Below are 22,867 nucleotides of genomic sequence, written 5' to 3' on the forward strand. Positions count from 1 at the left end.
GAAAGAAAGAAAGAAAGAAAGAAAGAAAGAAAGAAAGAAAGAAAGAAGAAAGAAAGAAAGAAAGAAGAAAGAAAGAAGAAAGAAAGAAAGAAAGAAGAAAGAAAGAAAGAAAGAAAGAAAGAAAGACACCTCAAATAGCTCCCTGATTTTGTTCCAAGTTTGGATCATAGTTGTTCTTCCCTATGGGACCTGGTTAAGGTAACTGAGGCATAAAAATGATCAAAGACATAAAAATACCAAATGGGAAATGCAGAAGATGATTTACTACAGGTAAATATTATAAACATTCCTTATAAGCTGATGCAAGTTAGAAAATTATCGTAATAACAATTCCTTCAAAGCAGTGGTTGGTGAGGGCTGTGATGTATGTACTGGTTAAAATATTTTGGTTAGGGGCACCTGGGTGGCTCAGTTGTTAAGCGTCGGCCTTCGGCTCAGGTCATGATCCTAGGGACCTGGGATGGAGCCCCACATCAGGCTCCCTGCTCGGCGGGAAGCCTGCTTCTCCCTCTCCCACTCCGCCTGCTTGTGTTCCCTCTCTCCCTGTCTGTCTCTCTGTCGAATAAATAAATAAAATCTTTAAAAAAAAATTTAAAAAAATAAAATTTTTTGGTTATCTGAAGATTACTATGAACCTTCATTTATACCCAAAATTAACTTTTTCCACTTCAGCGCATTCATCAGAGAGGATTTAGTGGAATGAATTTGTTTATTCTTCACTGCATATTACTATATTTCCACTGTGTGCCAGGCACCATTTTAGGGGTATTATACATGACTGACCAAGCCGACCAGACACTGACTTCATGGATTTTCTTTCTATAATCGGGGGAACAGAAAAAACAAACAAGAAAACAAGAGAGAAACATATAGCATTAAGAGTTGTAAAGATAAAGTAAGGGACCAGAGATAATAGGAATACTTTAAATAGGGTCAAGAGGAGGTGATAGTTGAGCAGATGTTGGATTGAAATGGGACAGCATGTTATATGGTTACCTAGAGAGAGGTATGGTCCCATAGGTTGGGGGGGGGGGGGGGGATAGCAAGTGCAAAGGCCCTGAGGTGCTTCAGGTGTTTGAAGAACACAAAGCTAGGGTAGAGAGGACAATTTGGGGGTGATGCTAAGAAGCAATGTCACAGTTGTGCTTTGGTCATGTAGGTCCGGTAGGTCATGGTGAGGATTTTTATTTTAACTCGGTGTCTTTGATGATTATGGATAATTTCTGAATCTGAATCTAAAAATACTCTGATCACGGCACCTGGGTGGCTCAGTTGGTTAAGCATCTGCCTTTGGCTCAGGTTATGATCCTGGAACCCTGGGATCAAGCCCCCACCTTGGTCATCCCTGCTCAGTGAGGCCCCTGCTTCTCCCTCTCCCTCTGCCTGCAGCTCCCCCTGCTTGTGCTCTCTCTCTCTGTCGAATAAATAAATAAAGTCTTTAAAAAAATAAAAAAAAATATTCTGATCATTTCCATAGTGGATGCTATGCTGAACACCCGAACATCCCATTCCTGCTACAGGATCAACGCAGTCATTTCCCCCACATGCGGGGTTGCGGGATGCTGAAGCCTCAGGCACATCAACGAACTACGGGCACCCGGGTTGAAGGGCGGGGCCTCACCCTGGCTTACGCTCCGCCCACACCAATGGCAGCCAATGTCTGGTCAGCGTGGGAATGTGGAGGCTCCGCCCCCTTGCCTCAGTTGGAATAAGAATTAAGGAGCCGGTTAGCTTCAGAGCCTGCTGTGGGGTGGGTTGAGGTCTCTGCTGTAATTGCACCGTAGTCCAGCGACTCCTGTCCAATTCTGCTTGGCGCAAGCCGCCTGGGTGTGGATCCTGAGAACACTGCCTGGGACGCCTCCAGCAGGCCAAACCCGAAACCTCGGAGTCAATCCCCTGGGGATTCAACCCAGGACGATTCTGAGCAACGACCTGCGTGCTACAGATCTGTAGATGAAGAAGTCGAGGATGACAACCGCCGTGTTCCGGCAAGTTGACATAACCGGTGAGTTCATTTTTTATTAGGTTCCTGATTTGGCTGGCCACTTGGTATCCTCTGGTGCTTTTCTCTAAAAGCAGAAAACCTGGTAAGAACAGGGAAGGAGGTGGAGAGTGTTCTCATGAGTTGGAATCTGGTTTTACTCTATTTTGGTTCTTTGTTTCTCATGAGCCAGTTCACTCAAAGATAGGGAAAGCATATTAATGCTGTTTAAGTGTGAATAGACAACCAAAAGCAGCTCTGAGAAGTTTGTTAGTTTAAAGACCCACTTTTCTGACTTTAGAAAAATCTAAAGTTCTCAAAGTAGAGAAGATGCTGCCAAACTTAAAAATGTCCCATTCCTAATAGTCTCGTGAGTATATGCAATCAGCTGGACTGGGCATCGTCATACATAATCCATACAGGTGTGTGATATTATTACTGTGGTATCAAATTGCAAATTGAAGGTGGATCATCATTTACCCACAGAGAAAATTCTTTTGACCACCACCATGCCAGGCTCCCAACAATAATCAAAATGTGCCCAGCCCCTCTGCTGTGCTGGTAGAATTTTCGGGCGAGTTACCTACCTGGTGTTTACTGCTCCTTTCCAATGGAATCTTCATGTTGTTGGAGTGACAGTGTAGCCAGCTAAAATCTACATTTCTCAGGCTTCCTTGTTATTTGGGGGTGGGAGGGAGAGAGTGTGGGGGAGGTTACAGGTGCAGGGAGAAGTAACCAGAAGTCATTTGGTGGGAGTTCTGGGAAACCTCTTTATCAGGACCTCACTCAGCTGCTGGGCACCCTTCTGCCTTCAGGATCAGTGGATAACAAACTTGAGGGTCTAACAGAATCACCTGGAGGGCTTGTTAAAACCCGAGTTGCTAGACCCCACCCTGCAAGTTTCTGATGCAGCTGGTCTTGAGTGGGCAGAGGATTGGCATCAAGTTCCCAGGGGGAAAGCACACTTTGAGAATGATGCCCTGTAGCTGGGCCCCAGTGGCTGCTTTGTGAACAAAAGATGATCTTGAGGGTAGAAGCCAAATCCTAAGGATTGTGGAACATAAAGATAGAAGGAATCTGGGTTTCTGACGTGAGCTTGGTGAGATTGTGATTTATGTTGAGAAATATATACTTGGTTTTGGTCGTTTCTAGCACAGGCTTTCTAAAAAGCTCCTAATTTCCAGGGAGGTGAGAGAGGTAAAGGTGTCTTTTGTTATGTTGATGAGGTACTTTTGGACACGCCCCCAGGTGACCTAAGGTTGGGGCTGGTTGCCAAGGGAACCAACCCTGTAATTGGAGGGTTGGAACTTTCCAGTGAAGGGAAAGTGGTGGGGGGTTGGCTCCATCTTCAGAGGCCATTGATTTAATCAGTCGGGCATTGGTAATGAAGCCTCCATTAAATTCCAAAAAGACCAGATTCAGGGAGCTTCTGGGTTGATGAACACACAGAGATAGTAGGGGAATGTGGTTCGCCTGGAAGGGACATGGACACCCTGTCCCCATACCTTGCCCTCCACATCTCTTCACCAGTCTGCTGATACATATTCTTTAATATCCTTTGTAATAAACCAGTGACCTAGTAAGTTAAAGGTTTTGGTGAGCTGCTCTAGCAAATTAACCAAACCCAAGGAGGGTCTGATCTATAATGGGTCAGTCCGAAGCAAGGGGTGGGGGGCGTCTTGTAAGGACTGAACCCTTAACCTGTGAAATCAGAGGCTGTCTCTGGGTGGATAATGTCAGAATCGAGTTAAATTGTAGGATACCCAGCTGGTGTTCAAGAACTTGTTGGTGTGGGGGGCCCCCCCCAACATGTGTGCGTGCGTGTGCACACATACACAAACACACTCTTAACTTAGAGTCATCCTACATGCCCAGATTGCCTTTTCCTGAGAGAAAAATAAAATCTTTTTCTTCTTAAACCACTACTCTTTGGATTTTTATTGTATACGGCTGAACTTACTCTTACCTGATAAAAAGACCGCAGGCCATATCTAGTATTTCCTTCCTCAAACTTTTTTTTTTTTTTTTTAAAGATTTTTTAAATTTATTTGACAGAGAGACAGCGAGAGAGGGAACACAAGCAGGGGGAGCAGCAGAGGGAGAAGCAGGCTTCCCGCCGAGCAGGGAGCCCGATGCGGGGCTCGATGCGGGGCTCGATCCCAGGGCCCTGGGATCATGACCTGAGCCGAAGGCAGACGCTTAACGACTGAGCCACCCAGGAGCCCCTCCTTCCTCAAACTTCTTAGAACATGCCAGGGTCTCCTCTTTTGTCTCCCAAGCGAGGAGGAAATTGGAATGTGACCTGGCAGTGAAAGTCTTGAATTTTTACTTTAAATTTGGCTGCATGGTCTCAGCTGTCAGAGAATCGGTGGGCACGTGGATTACTTCATGCGAGATTGTACACCCTGAACGCTGGGTGGAGGGGTAACCGAGCAGTGGTTCCTCTAGCACTAAATGAGCTGTCCCCAGAATGGCGGTTCTAGGGAGCCCTAAGTCTTATGCACCTGACACCCCAAGTCAGAAGTTGACTCTCTCCATGGAAGCAATTGTGATCAACAGAGTGGCTTTTGTCTCTTACTTGGAAATAAGGCACGACAAGGCTCTGAGCTCTTTCCAGGTGTCACCCTGCTTATCTGATTAAGGAAGGAAAACCATGCCATGTTTAAAGCTCCTGTGATGAAAGTTTCTTTTGGATAATTATGCTCTTTCTTAAGGTTCTTTGTTAAAACTCTCTCTTGGAGAATTTTGTGTGCTTGCTCTTTGAAATTGGCTTTTTTTTTTTTTTTAATCAATGAAGAGAAAGCTTGACTATCAGTCTCAAATAAGATAAGAGATGATTATGACTGGTTGTTGCCATGGGTCCTTATTTCTGCTCTGGTTGAGCTAATTAAAGGGGTCAAAACCTTTAGCCCTCACCCACACACGTTCCCAGTTGCCTGGTGATGCTCGTGGGGGTTCGTGTGTGGGAAGGGGGCAGACCCTGCCTCGCCTGTCTCCAGCACCAGGGCAGATGCATTAGCTCCGGGCCCAGTGACTGGACAGTGGACGAATTCCACCTGGAGGCTGAGGGCCAAAAGTAGGGCAGGTATCTTGAATTGGAAATTGATCTTTGTCTCGGACTATACACAGGGGAAGGCTGCCTCTGCCAATGAGACCATACTGTTAAAAGGTAGAGTACCTGGGAAGAAATAAAAAAAATCTCATGAAACCAACTCTTAGAAACCTAAGCCTAAAAACGGTTGGCCAATATTGCTATAAAAAAAAGCACTTTGCTGATTTCCTGGTTTATAGTCTCTTTCCCCACTTTCAGACTAAACTGCAGAAAATAAGTCCTTGATCTTAGAACTTTCTCAGATACTGTAAGCCTGCTGGATGGTTGCGCTCTGGGGTTTTTTATACTGTGGCGCAAGCCCAGGGGACTCCTCAGTCTGGCCTTTTTTCTGCCAGCAGGACTGAAGCCTAAGGCGGAAGTGAAGTGACTTTGGAATGTAAGATGGTGCGCTGACCGAGGGGTCAAGGAACATGGCAGGTTGTGTGGTTGACATTGGCTTTCATTCAAGCAGAATTAATTCCTCCTGAATAGAAAGGGCAGATGGAGCAGGTCACAGGCTGACAGTGTAGGGTTGGTTTTGTTGGTCCTTGTTGTTTTAACCAGGGTAACATGAATTACTGACCCATCTCTGTGGATGTGATACTGAAGAGGCAGGGCTTCCCTCTACCCCACGTCAACCCCGTACACACAGAGACCTCTGGTGTTTAGGACCCCTCTCTTTTTTTTTTTTTTCCTTTATACATAAGCTGCCAAGTTGGATGCAGGAGGGTGGCTGATGTCCGTGGGGGACAAATTCGAAGGGATCCAGCAGGAGTCACAGGCACAGACAGGGTCAGTCCTGCTGTGAAATCTCAGGGCAGGTATAGGAGGTTAATGACTTGAAGTCCATCATTACATCGTTCCTGGGCACAGGCACTGGGGCGAGAAACTGTATACGTAGTCCTTCTTGCAAAAGTGACTGAGGAGAGCCGTGATCAGCAACACCCCCCCCCCCCCCCACGCCAGTAGCTTTGGAACAGTTCCCCTCTGGGGAACTCATTGAAAGACCACCTGCCCTCTTTTTCAGGAAATCCCCAATTCCCCTGAGACACTTCCTCCCCCTCCTTTCCACCTCTTCCTCCAAACTCCTTACTTTTTTCCTGGTAGATCTTGATGGCTCAAAAGACCTGAAACCCCAAAGAATGGGACCTAGTACCCTTACCTTGAAGGCAAGGAGGGCTTGAAACTTCACAAAATAGCAAAGAAAGAAAGAAGAGGAAACCTGTTGATTCTCCATATTAGCATTTCTGCACATTTCACATGCGTGGCCCTATCAGGGTACATGCAGGGTTCCAGGCAGGACCCTTGAAATGAGCCCAGCAGTGCCAGTGTATCCTGAGGACTGTAAATATTAACTAACAAGGAAACAATTAAGTTTCTCGGATGTGTGCAGTGGGTGTTGATTCCTAGCCGTCATTATTGGCATCTGAAATCCTGGGTTGAGGAATTAGAATCAACAATTTTTTTTTCCATTAGAATTTTTGCAACACAGGAAATATTTATTTATTTATTTATTTAATTTATTTATTTCCTGATGGCTTTGCATTACAGGCAGAATCTCACAAGTATGTATTGGAGATGCTAGCCAAGGTGCTCACATTCAGATTTCGTAGGAGAAAGTACTCAGTGAGGTTCTGGAATTGATCAAGCTTTTCAGTGTGGCACCATTTGACCTCTGGCATGGAGATCCACCCTGTCTGGTTAAAAGCTGGGGTTGTAAGGGGACGATATGAAGAGCCCAGGACGGGGGAAAAGCCATTTGAGAAGGATCCACGATGCTCTCGAGACTATAACTGCTGCCTCTGTTAGTCAATTAACGTTCCCTGATGGTCTGTGAGTGCAAATGACTCTAGATATTGATGCTTCAACAGAAGAAATCAGAAAAGCCTCCTACTATCCCTGTTATTAGAAGGGTATGACTTTTGAACTAATAAGGCACATCATTTTCATTTTACCTCCTCATGAAAGAGCTTGGACTAAACATCCCTAGTTGAATTTCTTTTTGTTTTTTGGGTTTTTTTTTGAAGATTTCATTTATTTGTGAGATAGAGGGCAGGGGAAGGAGCAGAGGGAGAGGAACACGCAGAATCCTCGCTGAGAGTCCCATGTGGGTTTTGATCCTGTGACCCTGAGATCAAGACCTGAGCCAAAATCAAGAGTTGGATGCTTAGCCCACTGAGCCTCCCAGGGCCCCCCCCCCCCCACCTCCCCACCCCCAGTTGATTTTCTTTTTCTTGAGAGTTTTCCTTGATCAAATCCTGGAACTTCGTTTACTACGTTAAGTCAGAACCAGAATCCCTGAAAACAAACCAAATTAATAATGTAATTCATTATCTAGGAGACTGTTTCTGTGACTGTTTGGTTCGCTGAAAAATGAGAGACCAAAAAAGAAAGAACAGTAAGAGAAATAGATGAAAAAGAAAGATGAGAAATAGGGTGGATTAGAAAACACATGTGCATCAAATGTAAGATTTGCACTGTTTTTATTAAAAAGGGTCTTGTCCTTGATTAGTAGGTTCTTACCAACATGAATTTATTTTTTTCTGGGTTTTTTTGGTCTTGCACAAACAGTAATGTATATACATCTTAGCAGAAGTACAGTTTGATCAGAAGTTGTACTGCTTTTGGGGCACTTGGGTGGTGCAGTCGGTTAAGCATCCGACTCTTGGTTTCTCAGGGTCATGAGATCAAGCCCCACAGGGCTTTGAGCTCTGCAATCAGCATGGAGTCTGCTTGGGATTCTTTCCCTTCCTTTGCCCTCCCCCGTTGCTTCTCCCCTTGCTGACATGCACTATGTATGCATGCTTGCTCTCGGTCTCCAAAATAAATAAATAATAAATAAAATCTTTTAAAAAACGACTCTCCCTCTGCTCTTCCCCTCCGCTCTCTCGGTCTCAAAGAAATAAATCTTTAAAAAAAAATTATACTGCTTCAGATCATTCAATAAAACTTTCTAAAAATTTTGACAAATTTTGGTGGTTTTTGAAACAATGGTGAAAACCAAAGAAATAATGCAAACAAACTTGGCACATTATGACCATCTTCATTGTCATAGTCCCTATTATCATGAATGTTTATATGATTGATACTACCAAACCCCTTACATACTTATTTTGATCCCAAAGGCAAACAAGAGTTTACATTAGGTTGAAATCACGGTCTCAGTTTGGGAATAATGCTTTTTCTGGATGTACTAAAAAAAAAACTTTAGTGACCTCAAGTAAGTGAGTTAATTTCCTTGCTGTGAAGATGTGTGACTGGCAAACACTAGGCAACTGGAATGAGTAGGCAGCTTCCGAGGACAATCCAAGGACTTAAAAGGTGTGCTGTCCCGGACACTGCAGAAATTTTCTTTTTTCCTAATGTATTCTTGTTAGAAGTGGTAAGAACTAAACATTTTTGCACCCTCAAACAGCTACTTACATCCCCCAGATCTTGATAGTGGTGGGTGGGAGACCAGCAGCATGGGTCTTGGTTCTTATTAAAGCCCTGATAAATAGGAGCGGAATCTAAATCTCGGCAAGTAGACCAGACAGCTCTGAGAACACTGTTTACCCCACCGTTCCTGCCCCGCCACGACACGCTCAGCAGACTTCCATCAGTCCATGTTAGGTAGGCACTCCTTTTGATTTAACAGGCTTCTGTTTAAAAAATGAAGCCGGCTGCCTGGGTGGCTCAGTGGGGTAAGGGGCTGCCTTTGGCTCAGATCATGATCCCGGAGTCCCAGGATCAAGCCTGAGAGTCCCACGCCCTCAAGCTCCCTGCTGGTAGGAAGTCTGCTTCTCTCTCTCCCTCTGCCTCCCGTAGCCCATGCTTGCTTGCACTCTCTCTCAAATAAATAAATAAAATCTAAAAAAATGAAAAGCCATTGGGAGGGTTGACATAATAAACATAATGAGCCATGGATGAGGGGTAGCAAGAAAAATATACATGGTCTATTGTTCCTTCTCTGAGCTCCTTCTCTGAGCCTGTCTATGGCTCCTTCTCTGAGCTCCTTCTCTGAGCCTGTCTATGGCTCCTTCTCTGAGCCTGAAGAGGAGATAATGTAAAAGGGAAGCTAAACCCCAAGCTAGGGAGTTTGGGAGACTTAGGTCTGAATCTTAGCTCTCCACCTTGTTGGCTGTGTGACCTTGGGCCAGTTACTTGACTTCCCTGAATTTGAACTGCCACCTCTTTAAAATGGACAAAATAATCCTACTTCCAGGACTATTTGGGGAGTCAAGAGATTACAATATATGTATCAATCGTATATACCCAGGCAAAGTAGACTATGTAGAACAGTAGTTAGTGCCTAATTATCTGACGTGCCTTGCCAATTCCCCAGATGTGACAGTGACCTCTGGGTTCCAGTGTAGCCCAAGGTCTGCTCCAAGCATCGGGGCCCATATGGATGGAGCCTTCCAGGGAGATCCAGTGCAGCCCAAGTGGACTGTGTGGTGAAGCGTCCTCCTCAGCGTCCTTCAGCATCCTCCTCCTTTTACTTAAGCAGAGCCTCTTTGCTATGGGCAAGATGGATACCCTTAAATCTAGGTCTTCAGGTTTAAAATAAATAAGACCTTCCCTTTTGGCCAAAGGATAATAAAATAACTCTGCTCACAATGCACATTTCCCTGTGGCTGCCACTTTGTGAACGAACCCCCTATTCTAGTCCCTGGAGGCTCCTATCAATAGTCATGGAACTGGCGTCTCTCCCCATACCATCCTGTAGCATTAATGTTTCGTGAGGGAATAATAGGGTGGGAGTGGGCACCAGCTTCTGGAACAGAATAAGGCGCAGAAAAGAAGAAATAAAATGGCTTGAATACTTAGATAAACCCAGAGCCAGTTTCCTCAGTGGTGTTGTACAGAAAAGGATTTATTGCACAACAATGAGCTTTTATTTATTCTTCTTTTGGGAAGCATCTTTGCATTATTATTCATTCAGCAATTCAGCTGAGTATTCAGCAGTGACAGCTTGCCAATTTTTTTCACAAACATTTTGGACTGTAACATCTTAATCTGAAATCATCGCAGTAATTACGAGGGGGCGATGGTGGAAGCATGTGGGAAAGGTAACAGCATTTTCAAGATGCTCCTACCAAGAGCAATGTGCGGAAGATGTAGCTCTGACAGCTGAAGATGCAATGTTTGAATCCTTGCCAGCGAACAGCAGACTGGGGGCCATCTAGGGCATCACTGAAGTGTGGCCCACAGTGAGGTGTGCTCATGTATGAGAGCATGCTCACACCTGTGCAAGCCGAACTAGCCCTTTTAGCTTGGTACATTGTCTTTGAAGGCAGCAGGGAGTCCCTGGGGCTATGCAAAGGCCATACCTAATCAATCGATTTCATTAGGTATCGACTCTGCCCAGTATACTCTATTCATCCTGCTTTAGTTCATTCCCAGCACTTGTTATTAATACTCTTCTATTCCAGCTGAGTTATTTGCCTCATTATCTGTTGACCCAGTTAGAATGGAAGTCCCATGAGGACAGGAACCTTGTTGGATTTTGTTCCCTGCTACATCCCCAACACCAAGAACAGGGCCTGGCACAGAGTAGAGGCATAATAAATATTGATTGGATTAAGGAATGAGTGAGGGAATGCTCCGTGCTGAGCCGCATTAAGGAATGGTAGGACGGTTTCCCTGATGTTGCTTTATAATCCAGTGGAGAGCAAACTGTGAATACTCAGCCTGCAAAGCAAGGTAGCATATCAGAAGCTCTTGGTTTTTCTTTGAAGGGTAGTCCCTACAAGTGATGACTCTGTGCTCCCTGTGCAGAAGGAAAGAGAGTCCGTTGCTGTCCCCTTTAAACATTATCCGGTGAGAATAAACTCGTATCACCCTGAGACCTGCTTTGCTGGCTTGTACCCTATCCCTTACTCTGTACCTGACCCCCTTTCTTTTGATCTCACTGATGAGGTCCAGAGGCTCCCCTACCTGCCAGTGTTACCCACTGGTTTGCTCCCTTCCCTTCCCCTCCCCATTAAATATGTATGTCAGAGGATGGCTCAATACAAATGCATCCTTCAAAGAGCTATTGCTCAACTTGGGTTGCGAAAAATAAAATAAATCCTGTGGCTGTGGATAGAAACTTGATGAGAAAATGTTTCTGTGGTCAAATACATGTGGGGCTGAGAGTTCATTGAAGCCATCCTCATAGGTGGTCCCCCAGCCTTCAGTGAACTACAGGCATTTAGATATCTGAGAAAGAGCCCTAGTACATAGTGGGTATTTTCCCCCAAATTGATTTGACCCTGGAAACTTTCTCTCCTAAAATAGTGTCTCTTGCTGTCCCTGGAACATAGTTTGGGAAACTGCTGGTCTAAGAGAAGGGCACATAGAGGGCTTAGCCTGAACCAGGCCTTTGGGGGTTTGAAGACTGATTGGTGGCTCACCAACAGTTTGTTGGGAATTACCATGATGAGTAAGTTCATAGAACCAGGATCGGCAGAATTCAGAAGAGGGGGAAACCAAGAAGGTTTCATGGAAGAGGTGGGATAGAGCTGGGCTTCAGGTGATAACCAGGACTTAGAGGAGGAGAAAAGGAAATTGGAAGTGCATGCTAATGAGTGTTCTTATTTCAAAATTTAATTTACTTGGGTCTCTGAAAATTCGGTGGGACTTTGATTAATGGTTCCAATATCCAGTCGTATTTGTCCTATTAATTCAGTGTGTTAGTGTGTATGCGTTCTCTGAAGCAGATGCTAAAACAGGATTCAATGTACCGATTTTTTAAGGGGAATGGCTGGGGGACAGAAACTGTGGAGCAACCAAGGGAAGGTGGGAAATCCATCAGACCATGATGGATGTGACCCCATGTGGAAGAGAGGGGAAGAAAAGTCGGTTAGAAGTGCCCTCAGCTGTGGTGAAGTCTAAGGAAGTTTCCGTAATACTGTCAAGGAGTCCTCCCATCAAAATCGGCCCCCACATCCTACATCTTCCAGGATTAGCACTGCCCAAGGATTCCTGCTATCCTCCGTTCGCAGCTGGGAACAGCCCATGGAAAGCATGGCCTAGATGCAAATATGGCGACAGGTTCCGGAGCTCGGCAGCTGGCCCCTTGATCAGTGAAGATCCCTGTAGTTGGAATTCTGTGAGATACATTCTCATGATGGCCATATTCAAGGGATGGATCTTTATAAAATAAACCTATTTGGAGGAACCAACTGCCTAGAAACCCAAAGTTCTACATCCGAAATTAGGGATAAAGGCAGGACAGAATCAGATGGGATGCAAAGGGCTACACACTTGGCCTGGCAAAGGGGTCTTGCTACTTACCACTTGATAAATCTCCAGATAAGAATATTTGAGTTTCTCCAGAGCATAGGTTCAGTGATCGTGGGATCTCAAGCTTATAAAATTGGTTGTTGAAAATGGGGGAGACTACAAATACAAAACTGCCAGGGCTCCTCCTGGGGGCCTTAGAAGGGGCCCCCCTCCACAAGTAAGAGGCCAGCTCTAGCCTCCTTTACTTCATGATAAATCCACACCCGCCTATCTGCAAAATATGGGTAAGAAACTTGGAGTGTATTGCATGAGCGTATTCAAAAATAATTCACTGCTGATTGATTCATGAAAATGTAAGCTGCCTCACGAGTGTTTAATTATGTGAACTGTGTGTGCTTTCAACGGTAAAGAATCAGCTGACGGGAGCTGGGGAGTGAGCCACTGAGGTTAATGCACAGAGGATGACCCTGGTGAGCTTTCTCCAGCAGAGCTGCCCAAGCTGCTGACACAGATCCTGGAGGATGTGTTCTCAAAACTCCGCTCCGTCACTGTCCTTGGCGGGGATCACAGCATGGCCTCTGATTTTCTGTGTCTCTTCGGGGACACAAAATAGGGAAACCAGGGGACACATACAGCACACAAATGACGGTTCTTTTATCCAAGCACCACAGGGGAGCTTGAAAGGCAGTCACATCCTGAGGGCTGCAGCTGACACACCTCTGCTGGTTTGTAAAGACCCAGGGTTGGTACTAGTTTTCTCCAAATTTGTTTTCTTAGAGAATTCCAAACGACTCCAATGATGAAGCCTCATGAAAGCAAGAAAGCAAGAAAAAAGTAGAGGGGTGCCTGGGTGGCTCAGTCGGTTAAGCGTCTGCCTTCAGCTCAGGTCATTATCCCAGGGTCCTGGGATCGAGCCCCGCGTCAGGCTCCCTGCTCCGCGGGGAGTCTGCTTCTCCCTCTCCGGAGCTCTGTAATCTCTCTTGCTTTCACTCTCTATCAAATAAATTTAAAAAAATCTTTTAAAAAAGTGGAGAAGGAGGAGGAATAAGGAGGAAAGAGGGAAGAAGGAGTCAGGACAGCTAGAAAAGGGAAAGGACTGGGAAGGAGTAGAAGAGAATGGAGAGGAGAGGACTCGGAAGGTCACAGTTGGTGGCTCAGTGGGAGCAGAGGCCTGATTGTTTCTAGATCATGTAGCGTCATTGGAAAAGAGACCATGATCCAAAGTAGTAGACTGATACAAATCTAGTTTGGGGAAGTTCTGATTCTGAGTGTACCTGTGCTGTACACTGATCATCCATAGGTCTCCATCCCTGTGGTTTTCCAGTTGGGTTGCCAATCCATCTGAATCTGCCATTGCTGGGATAACCTTCCTTAGGCAGGATGATACTAGCGTTCTCCCCCATTCAACATGGCGTGAGGCTCGTCTGCTTGCTGTGTGAATCTAGACCTCTCCCCCAGGCATGCTCTACCACCACATTTCCTCCATCCTCCATCATTCCTTCTGCTTGGTCTCTAACACTTAACCTTATTTCTCATTTTTGTCTTGTTCTCTACCTAGACCCATTGCTCCAAACCACACAGATCCTTGTGTTAGGTACTTAAATATGATATATTATAATTCCTGCCTATCTCTGCATTCCCCAGATCCCATGGGCTCCAAGAGATTGTTTGAACAATCTATATTAGTGGATGACCTGTAGCAAGATCATAATAAATACTTCTTGGAAGAAGTGAATGCATGAAAAGGATTTATTTATATGCATGTATACTTTTACTTATGATCTCTATGACTCTTGCTTAATTATCTTTTTTTTTTTTAAATCCAGCTTAAAATTTGTCTTTTCCCGAAAAAATGTATTGAAATAGTCATTTTTTTTCCACGTAGACTCACACAATTCACACAGTCACACACTCACCCATGCACACTCCTGATATTTTATGTTGGAAGCTCTAGGTGTTGGTTTATTTTTCATTTGTTTTCCTGCTGTGAAGTAGTTTGTAGCAGACCAACGATTCAAGAAAGGTTGTATTTTTTTTAAAAATTCATCTGCTGCAAGGCATCAAGAGAGCAACAAAGAAAATCAGGATTTGAGGGGCCAAGATCTCAGAAGAGAGAGAGCTCATTAATGTGACCCCACCATTTTACACTGTGCATTTTTTCTCGGGGCATATGCTAGTTTTTTTTTTGACATAGTTCAAGGGGCTGAGAAGCCAGGCACAGGTGACATCTAAGAGGCCAGCCAAACCTTTGCCAATCTACCGGAACGAGGGAGAAGAAAAATCGAGTTTGGGGGACCCAGGACTTGTGGTCCAGAGCTCTGCGAGAAGGGAAAGGAGAGGAGTGAGCCCAGCATTTGTAGGTCTTCTCCCCCTTAAGGCATTTGAAGATTTGATGAAAGGCGTAAAAGCCAAATTAATACCATTTAAAAATCGGAGTGGAATGTTTAGCGGTCTCTTAATCGCAGAGAGACAAAAATCAGAAGTCAGGATATACCTTAAACACCCCACGACCTCGACTGAGAACCTAAAGGACTATATATCCTAAGAGCAGGGAAGAATCAGAAGTAAACTGAGGCTTACATGGATTGAGGTGACCTGGCCGTCAGTCGAGCTGCCTGCAGAGGATAGGGTAGATTCTCTCTGGAAGAAAGCATCATGCAGAGCCCCTCCAATTTTTCATACACAGTGTATCTAGCAAGCAATCAAAATAGCTAAGAATAAAAAAAAAGAAACAAACCCCAAGAGATGAAAATGAAAAAGAGAAACCAATCCACAGGTGAATCAGCCACTAGAATGATCAAATATTGGCTTGACTGTGCTCAGGAAAAGAATAAGCTGGAGAATTTTACCAAGAACTCGAATCTATTTTAAAAATGATCAAATGAGAACTCTATAACTGCTATTAAGATACCAGTGAGTGGATTTAACATTCATGATAAAGCTGAAGGTTAGTTAAGTAAAAATGAAATCACAAAATATCAAAGCTAAATCACTGGCAGAAAAAGAACGTAGCTTATGGGAAAGAGCAGGAGACAAAATGCAGGGAAAAGGCCGCACATACGTGGAATGGGAACCCCAGAAGGAGGGGGAGCAAATCAAAAAGAAGCCATACTTAAAGAGAAAACAACTGATAATTTTCTAGGACTTTTGAGTACGATCAAGTCACAGATTGACCAAGTGCCATACACTAAATACAAACAGGCCAGGTGCCACGAAAACCACAACTAGACCTAAAAGAAGGCCACTGAACGCTAAGGGCATATGGAAATCTTAAGAGCTGTCAGATCAAAGGAATTGTTACCTTCACAGAAGCAAAAATTAGAAGGAAGATGTCCCAAAAGAAGCAATAGAAGCTCAGAGACAAAAGACATAACATCTTTCAAGTTTGAAGAGAGCAATCCTGCCACTCCGGAATCTATAACCAGGGAAAATAGCCTCCGAAAAATAAAGTGAAATGAAGACGTTTCCAGTCAGACAAAAATGGAGAGCCTTTCATCCCTGGCAGAAGTGTACTTACAAGACAGAGGCCAAGTGGGGAAAGGGGGAAGGGAGGTTTCTTCAAGAAGAGGAAAAACGAGCTCAGAAGGAAGTACAGAAATGCAGTCTGGCCAAAAAAAAAAAAAAAGAGAGATAATTGGGGAATAATTTTAATATGGACGGTATGAAATAATAGTAATGGTGGGGGAGCTTTAAAACCCATATAGAAGCAAAGTACATGGAAACAATTGTTGAAAATAAGCAAATGCTTCAATGTCCTCTCCATGTCTGCGTCATCAACATGTGGTCCAGTGAGGCCCTGGAGGAGCACAGGAATGCTCCTTGACATCCCTCCTTAGATATGTGAGGGAGAAAGGGGGAGACCAGAGAGAGAAACTGGATGTCAGAACTGTGCCTGGCACCCAGATCTGTCCCGCCCACCGGAGCTCTTCCAGGGCTAACTTGAGAGTCTGGCTTTGTACTTAGCCCATTTCAAGACTGGTGACATTTTGGGCTACTTTGCATTCAAGTGTGCCTGAGAACAAAACCTTACACCCCATTACAGGCGCCTTATGCCTCCTGGCAATCCTCTGCACGCTCCCCCATCCAGGGCCCACCCCTCATCTGAGTTGGAGTGTAACCATTCTCCTACCCTCTTCCCCAAATACCCTTCTTGACGTGGCAAAGCGTTGAGAAACCTGGAGTCCCCTCCAGGGCCTGGGTTGAGGTTGTGGTTGTTTATATTGGCCCGAGCCCCCTTTTCCTCAAATGCTGAGGCTTTGTTCTGGAAGAATGCGAGCTGCATGAAGGGGACCAGTTCAGCAGCCTATACCAGGAGCAGGTCTGTTGAGCTGTCAGAGTTCATTTTCCAAGCCATTCTTCCAAAGGTCTTGGGAAGACAAACTGGTTCTGCCTTGCCGATGATTTTGTTTTTAAAGGGAAAAGCCCTAGAGGCCACAGGGAATTTCTGAAGGGGAAGGAATAAAATGAGAGCTTAGCTTTCTTACTGCCCCTCCTTCCCCTCTTCTCCTAACAAAACTAGAAAGAGCCCGCACAGAGTAGGCAATGCGGGATTCATTTACAGACTGGAGAGTGACTTTGTGATGTGCGGGCTGGTAACAGCCCTTTTAATTTCTCAGGCCCTTTACAATCGCGTTATAGTTAATGCACAAAATAATCGAGTAAGCTGCTGGGCAGAGAAGAAAGAGCTAGGGTCTGGCAGTGAGATTGCTTGAATTCAGTTTTTATTCTGCTTCATAGAGACAGATCATAGACCAATCTCTTAACTTCTCTAGGCCTCAGTTTCTCCATCTATAAGCGGGAAAGCTAGTATTCCCCACCCAACATGATTTTGGGGGAGGGGATCAAATGAAATAACATGTGTTACTACGCTTTCTAAATGGATGCGTCCTGGGGTGCCTGGGTGGCTCAGTCGGTTAAGCATCTGCCTTCGGCTCAGGTCATGATCTCAGGGTCCTGGGATCGAGTCCTGCATCGGGCTCCCTGCTCGGTGGGGAGTCTGCTGCTCCTCCCTCTGCCCCTCCTCCTTGTTCATGCACATGCTCACTCACTCACTCTCTCTCAAATAAATAAAATCTTTAAAACATAAATAAGTGGAGGAGTCCTGAAAACAATCTCAATTTCTGTTACTTGCCTTAAGAACGCTATAGATATTGCAAACTCTGACAGCTGTCGAGTAATGAGTGCATGGAGAAAAATGCTGAGAATGTTTAGAACTGGAAGGATACTTAGCGACCTTCTAGCTGAACACATTTGTATTTCAGATGAGAAAATGGAGTGAAGACCAAAGAAGTAGCTATTTTTTCAAAGTAACAAAATCAGAAAAAAGAGGGGGGAAGAACATCTTTCAAATCTGTTGCAAATTCTGTGGTCTCCTGATGCACGGGAGTCAGGATTACAGGATCCTAGCGTGGACTCTGTGTTGTTTTTTGATATACACACAGTCCTGAGCTGGGCAAGGAGATTAGTGGGAGATCAAGGAGAGATGTGAAAAGTCATAAGCATCTACTTAATGGGTGGTTTTTTTCCCCCTGAATTCCAAGAATTCCAAAAACAAGACTATCAGGAATTCCAAAAGCATTGAGAGACTTCTGGGAAGAATGTGGCAACTTACCTGAAGAACATCGCTTTCTGGCGGAGGCCCTAGCATACCTCCTCAGAACAAGAGCACGTCCTAGACACACTTCAGGACCATTTCCAGGACTTGTGTGCTTCACTGGCGGCAGCTCAAAACCCGGAGGAAAACATGCCATTTCAGCAGATCTTGCATCATCTCAAGAGCATCTGGGAGGAAGACATGAGGACACCTGACGTGTGATGGCGCACCTTGGGTGGAAACGACCCCTCTCTGAACACCAGTCATCCAGAGTCTCTACAAGGATGGCTGCATCTGATAAGGAAACTTCTCTCTTGAGTCCTAGGACAATTCCTAACAAACTGGGTTGGAGTTTTTCCCAATAGGACAGTTTTGGGGGTCTACACCAAGAAGATTGGTCTACTACCCGCTTAGCACAAGACACTTAGAAAAAGTTACTCAAGCCATTGCCCAAATGAGTATTAAAATAGCACTCCCTACCCTAGTCTCGTTCAGTGCTGTGAGGCCTCAAAAGTCTTTGAAGATGAAGTGACCATTTGATGCTGAACCTACTACCACCCCCGCGGCACGAATCCAGGCTTTCCAGCGAGTCTCTTCCCCCCACCCCCACCCCCACCCCCCATTCAAAGGCTAGACTCAAAAAGCCCCAGTTCTCAGCGGATCCTAGAATGCTGCTGGGTTAACCCAGCCACATGTTGGCACTGGGTCAATGCCATTTTGTGGACATGGGTGACCGCGGATCACGTTAATCCGTAATCAGTGTTTTACTCTGAGGTGGCAAGCCCCAGAGCCTGCCCCAAATCTTAAGATGCATTGATTTCATGTCATCAGGGACTGAATAGAACACCTCTCGTTCAATTAAAAAAAAAATTAAAAAAGGCTGTCACTGACTCAGAAACAAGAAACTGCCTTTCTCCAGGGGGCAGAGTCACCAGGCAGGAGGGCCCTCCCTAACGTATGGCGTGGTCGCTTTGTTCTGTGCCCGTCAGCCACTGACTTAAATGGTGTTGTCATTTCTGATTCATCCCTTTCTTTCCACACGGGGTGACTCGGGGGCCAAAGGGCTGTGTAAAGCCCAGCTACATTTAATTAATAAAATATAGTCAGTTACTGCTACGCCAAAGGGGGCGAATGGATGGTGCAAACATGCACTGGAGCAGAACACTAAGCAGCATGACAAGGGGCTGCAGACAGCTGAGGGGGGACAGGGGACTAGCTCAGCTGGACTTCAGCCATTCGAGCCAAAGCATCAGGAGCTCTCCGGGACAAAAAGGCAGAGCCACAAGCACTGCTGGGACCCATGAATGCCAGCCGGGAGTGCTGAACAGAAGAAGACCCCAGACATGTGCACACTGAGAAGAGCCACAGTGGATTCTTTGAGTCCACTGTTAAACAAATGCTAATTATTGTCTCATGCACGATGAGCACCATGCTAGGACGATAGGTTATGCATAAAGAAGCAGGAGAGTTGCTGCGCCCAGCAAGACAGACCCTAACTAGGCGAGACAAGATGGCACAAAGCTTGGCACTTGTTTTGAAAGAATATATATGTATTTTAATATTTTGATATTTTTAATATACATGTATATATTCAATATACATTACATAAGTATATATACACATATACACATGTGCGTCTATGCATCTATTTTTATTTATTTATTACAAAACAGCCTATCTGTTGCCCTCCCCACCTGCATACTGACGGAACCTACTCAAATGAATCTCTTCGGTCAAAAACTAAAGATTAAAAGCTAAGAGTAAAAACTCTTGGGTCAAAAAGTAAAAATTACTATGTAAAAATACCATATGAATACCACATGCAAATAGAATTTGCATCAGGTAGAAAGATACTCGTAAAGAAAAAAGCTGGGCACCTCTCCATCTCCAGAGGTGGCGGCGTGGGGACCATCAGCAGGCACACACAGAAACAGAGGTGGTACCTATGCTGGGAGGCTGGGGCGCCATCTTGTTCAACCTACTTGCTGGCCTGGTTCCTGGGCTCCTCCTTACATGAACATAAATGCCTAACAAGGTTGTGTCTTACATTATATAATGTTTACAAAGGTAATTCCATTGGTGGGAGAAGGAATGACTTCGAGATGAGGAAAGATTGGAGGTAGGGAAAACCGTCAGAAGGCTATTGTACTATGTGCCTAAGATAACATGGGGCTGTGGGATGGAGATTGCTGGAGAGGTACCATTGGTGGAACTTGGGTATTAACAGCATACCAAGACAGGGCTCATATTGTAGAGAGATGAAGGTCTTCCTTTTACACACCAGGCTTCTAGCCGTCATGGTTGGTTTAACGTCTAGCGTGTGTGCTGTAGTAACAAATGACTCCCAAATCTCAATGGCTTAACACACAGAATGCTTCTTCACCCAAGACCAGAAGTCTCCATGGCTGTGAGTGGATACAAATAGTTATGGAAGAAGAAGATAACTAGTTCTTACGCCAGAAGTAATTCAGGCCTGCCAAGATAACAGATATGGAAATGTATGTGTTTCACAGAAAAGACCAACTAATTTCAATTGCTAAAAACTGCATGGTGAGCAAGATGATGTACAAGCCGGCAGTCCAAAAAACGGTGCTTGACATTTGTTTCTCCAAGTACGTCTTGCAGACATTGGAGTCGCCAGAGCCCTGGTTTAATTGTCTCTACAGGTCATCCCTAGTTTTCTGCCATCTGGTAAACCTCCGTTGTTGGGTAAGTCACCACTCCATTGTGAACCTGGAATAGCAGTAGAACAAAATAACCAAGATATGTAAACATGTACGTATAGTGTTTGGTTTTAGTTGAGAAGGATTGCAGGGTAGTTGTCATTCACTTCCTTAGAATGGGACATAGACTCAGGTTTGTTTTTGTCCCGGAGATTGCGGACTTAGTGCTACGACATCCTATTTTAAGAATACAGAATGTTAAAATTGAGGAAGGATTTCGAGTTTACCTCGTCCAGCCTGTCCCATTTTATAGTTAGGGAAACTGTGACACAACAAATGGCTTCAGTGACTTCCCCAAATTAGAAATCCCCAGTTCTTGGCGTGCTGGCACACTAGGCAGGACCTCTCCTGTCCTCTCTCTCTCATTAAGGTCATCTTAAGAACCCGAGCATGGAGAGAAGAAGTGATGTATAAAGTAGTCCTGTCACCACAGGGCTCAAACAAAATTAGGGTATTATTTGTGGATCTTAGTCTCTATTGCCAGGCAGGTGCTCCTGGGGGATTGTCAGGAAGTCTAGAGATGGAAGAGGCTTGCTGATGGCAGAACGTGTTTCAGTCCTGTGCGTTCTCAGAGAAAACAGCCATGCTGTTTCTACGACGTTTCTTTGTCGTATTCATAAACGTGCCCTCAGAGCATTAAAGGAAAACAACGTGTGTGGCCTATGAGCCACTTTATTAACAGACATACTAAGGAAACGAGATATAAAAGAGTCAGAGGACATTGATGTGGCCAGGATGTCAGCCTTCTTTCTGTTGCATGCGGCTCCTTATAATCTTACCTAGAGCAATGCGCTGTTCTTCTTACTGAACGATCAAACACTGGATGCACACCGTTAGAGAATGTGCTTCGAAATTTCTTTTGCTCCCAAAGTGATGGGCTGTGCGATGATCCGGGGTTAAAAGCAGTCCATAGACATAATTATGACAAGGAGCTAGTCACTTAACCTCTCTGACTTTCTTTCTTTTTTTTTTTTTTTCCAATTTATAAAATGAAGGAATTGAATTAGATGACCTCTAAGACCCTTTCTAGCTCAGACATTTCAAATCTATAAACACAAAGCCACCTGCCTCACATCAGGATTAAACTTCTAATTGTGCCTCATTAGCAATCTGTCCTAATCAGCCCCACGACAAGGACAGAACAGAGCTTTTATTGAGATGTGGGCACCAGGAAAACCCAGATTCTTTCTTGATTCAAATTCCCTTCCTCAGAAAAGATTGTCATTTTGCTACATGGCCACAAATACCCTTGCTGGTTAGTGAGCTGGTTCTGGATAGACACACACACTAGAACTGGATCCACAACCATTTACAAACATCCTTGGTTGGTTGTGAGAAGGAATCCTATTAATGTCCTCTACATACCCCAGTTACCAAGGCTCCTGGAAGAGCTGTGACAGGAAATCTCATCTTAATAGGAAACCTCGACCTCTCAGGAAGACGAAGGCTATCAATTGGAGTTTTTGTTGGAGTCCTTCTTTTGGAACGCTAACCACCAGTTGTGGTGGATCATGGTCATGGTTAATCAAGTCCGGTTGTTTTTATGCAGGAGACAGCCAGCTGATTGTTGAAAATAATTTTTTAGAAACTGAGGGCATGAGAGTCTGTGTAAAGAGACCATTTCTGTTTGAGAGAAGCAGCTGTCTCAGAGCTCACTGCAAGCATCCTCTGTGCAGAACAAGTGGTAGCTTAGTCCATTCACTCATCCGTCACCAACTTGAGTGCAAAAAATCCTCTAGCATCAGGTGCAGATATTGTAAATACAAATAGATAGTTCGTGTGCTCAAGGACTCATTGTGTAGTAGGGAGACTAACGTGCGCTGGGGGTGTGTACCATCCACGGTACAGACACTGGGGACGGAAGAGACAACGGTGTGTGTGGGGGGTAGGGGGATCCATGAGTAACTGTCCCAGCTTCGGAGAGTGGGGTTGGGGGCAATCACTGAGCAGTGACATGTGGGTTTTATCCTCAAGAATGGGTGGTGGCAGCGTGCAGCAGAGAGAGGAGAGCACATGTGTGCTGGACATCTTCGGTGGGCCCCCCCAGATCCCCACCCCCACTTTCTCACTTTTGCTGTCTGCTGGGGTGATGGGACCAGCTGACTGCGAGGACCTGTATTGACAGGCTTCGTGCCCTCTGGCTTTCAGTTGGGACCAGTCACTGTGTAGCTCCAGCAGGAGCTTGGAAGAAGGGGAGAGGGGAGGTCGGGGTGTTTTATTCCCCTGGTTTCATTGCTGAGCAATTGCTTCCGGCTAGTTGTTTCTCAGTC

Source organism: Phoca vitulina, unplaced genomic scaffold (genome assembly GCF_004348235.1).
Source record: "Phoca vitulina isolate PV1807 unplaced genomic scaffold, GSC_HSeal_1.0 scaffold37, whole genome shotgun sequence".
NCBI lineage: Eukaryota > Metazoa > Chordata > Mammalia > Carnivora > Phocidae > Phoca > Phoca vitulina.